Genomic DNA, 2720 nt, shown 5'->3' with positions numbered 1-2720 from the left:
TACCAGCCGAATGCTGAAGAACTCTTGGAAGGCGTGAAGAGTTTGGCTGTTGCCTAGCGAATCTAGAGCGATAGTTGTTGTGAATGAGTCACTTGTGTTGGTACGGCAGGATCGATGAGTGGGATTCCGGGTTATTTTTGTTTTTGGGTTTTCACTAGATTAGGTTGTGCTGTTTGTTGGGTTTCACTTTAGTAGGTCGTCGGATAAACTTCTTGGAAGTTTCCCGCCTCTCGAAGGAGAGGGGGAGTGTAACAGTTTTATTATTATATCAACATTTTGTTCGTATTTCCATTGCAATCACCCTGTTTATAACTTTTCTATTCTGTGGTAGTCACCTTTTGTAACCTTCACATTCGTTTATTTCCGTACCTGCCCGTTTTAATGTTGTATATTCCTATTATTGGTCTAAAAGCCAATTTCCGCTTTAGATAACCTATGTAATTTGATACCGTAACCATATATGGTATTGTAAGCTTCGATTGACCGCGTTATTGGTCGGAGCAAAACTTCGTTGTTTCATTGGGGCCGGAAATGGAAAAATTCAGCGTGTTTTACTTGCTAACCCGAAGAGAACGGTCGTGCGGTTCATCCTGATTTAATGCTAATTTAGTTCCTGTTCATTTGTTTTCAACAATTTGGCGAAAGCATCTTTAAAAAAACAAGTGAACCATCATTGTACCTGCCATTTCTTTTTGGGCATGGTAACCATTTCTTTTTGGGCATGGTAACCATTTAATCCGAAAGGAGTTCTTCTAAAGGAACGTAAGCATAATTGTAAGTTCTCTGTGTGTTCGAATCCACACTACCGTTATTTCTATTTTAGGGGACCATTCTGACAACGATCGTAGGATAACTTCCATTCACTTTCGTACGTTCACGAAGCTCTTTTATTTTCCGTTGACTCTCTCCATGTAGAGGTTCGCATTTATTCTTGTGTAAAAACGTACCACCCATTAGTTTATTATTTTAGAGTTCACGTATTGGGGTCAAGAACTACGATCCGACTGTTTACCTGTGAAACGAAACTATATACCACATTGTGTTGCGGGTAAGGGGGCATAGGAAAGTAAATCGACTAAGTACTGGAGTGCAGTGTGTCCGATCTAGCATCAAACCATTGAAATAACTTAATGGCCGAGTCGAACATATCTTGAAGCCGCTACCTTGCTTCCGATACTTTGTGTAACACTTAGAGCAGCATTTGTCATTCAACGTGCAACCATATACCAGGACCTGTGGAAAAGAAGACCTAAACATTGATCGTACGGTGATGTAGCATTGTTAAACCTTTTTGTAAATTTGTGTGTTTGCATTTGACCCACCTCGGTGGTGATCAATTGATAATTGGCCTGCATAGAGCCAAGATTATTACTGTTAATTGGTAAGCTTGACATTTTTGGGGTACAATATTTTAGCTAGTCAAAAGATTACTCTCGTTATGGAGTGATAACAAGTTATGTAAGGTACGAACGAGCTCGTAAGAACCGAATAATTTCATTGCCCACTCAAGCTATAAATTAAGGTATCTATTTTCAATTTAATTCATTATTTTGCCACTGTAACGATATTTGTGTGTTAACTCCAGAGATTCTGGTGTATTTTATTCAACATTTTATGGGAAATTTTATGTAAACCCCTTCTTTTGTTAACTTTGGGAGGATTCATATTTTTAGTTGCTGCTTACCTTAAATAAGATTATGAATTCCCAGTGGGGAATCTAGGTTGTGCAATTTTGAATTTATTTCATGGTGCAGTGCACCGAATAAAACTTTTTATTTGTGGGTCATTAGTTGCCTATTTTAAAGCTAAAGCTACCCTTCCTAGTTCCGGTAGTGTAAGCGAAACTTATATTGGAATTAGGTGGCGCCCAGGAAATTTACAAGAAGCCACAAAAGTAAGTAGTGAAGATTTATTTGCCATTACCAAATGTATTAATTCTGTCACCCACTACCCTGTGTATTTGTCTTGCTCTCTCCGCTGGTTACTATTTGGTCAACAGAGCTAGCTGGCCGGTCAGCGGCGTGTGTTTTTTTTTTTATTATTAAAGCACATGGTATTTTGTAGCGCCTAGCATTTTGCAGCTTGCGCGTTATAGGATGGTTGCAGACGAGGAATATATCGAAAATTGGCACAAGACAGTGGACTATATGTATGGCTCTTGATTAATTATATCTAGGCACGTCCATTAGTTCAAAACCGATGAGCCACGTTACGCGCAACAAAAACTATTTATCATTAAACAAATCTAAACACGAACGCATGTAGTACCCTTTCAGGTTTTCACACAATCTTCCCTTTGACACTGCTTTATTCGAACCACTTCGTATTGATTCTTAAAAGTAAACGACAACAACGTGGAATGAAAATCTAGGCGCCATCAAACAAGACATGAAAACAAATAAACAGACTAGCATTGTATACTAATCATCAAGAAAAGGGGAATATTGCGGGAGTTTGAGTTAATAAAGAAGGGGTTGAGGTAACACCTGCGAAGATGAATTGTTCTCTACTTGTTCGGGTAGTAGTTGGCTCTTTCTAGCATGAACGTAGAACTGTTGATAAAGGCCTATGATCTGATGACAACTGTCAATAAATGCCAAATACGACGCACGTACGAACAAAAACACAACGAAAATATACCTGTCAGGTTTGAAAAATTTTATTTAAATTTCTAAAAGATAAAAAGCGGAAAATTGACGCCTGTTATGTAACAATTTTTG

The 2720-nt window shown here is 38.3% G+C and overlaps 1 long non-coding RNA gene across 2 annotated transcripts; it reads left to right on the top strand.

Annotated features, from left to right (window-relative positions):
• The first annotated feature begins 705 nt into the window (after positions 1–705).
• LOC116182936 lies at positions 706–1786 on the top strand. 2 transcript variants are annotated; one of them, XR_004147656.1, is made up of 3 exons: positions 706–774; positions 824–917; positions 971–1786. It is a non-coding gene; the product is annotated as an uncharacterized LOC116182936 (long non-coding RNA). The 2 variants fall into 2 exon arrangements; XR_004147655.1 differs by having other exon boundaries at positions 824–1786.
• The last annotated feature ends 934 nt before the right edge of the window (positions 1787–2720 follow it).

Source organism: Photinus pyralis, unplaced genomic scaffold (assembly GCF_008802855.1).
Source record: "Photinus pyralis isolate 1611_PpyrPB1 unplaced genomic scaffold, Ppyr1.3 Ppyr1.4_unclustered_Scaffold8159, whole genome shotgun sequence".
Taxonomy (NCBI): Eukaryota; Metazoa; Arthropoda; class Insecta; order Coleoptera; family Lampyridae; genus Photinus; species Photinus pyralis.
This window is presented reverse-complemented; position numbering and strand designations above follow the sequence as displayed.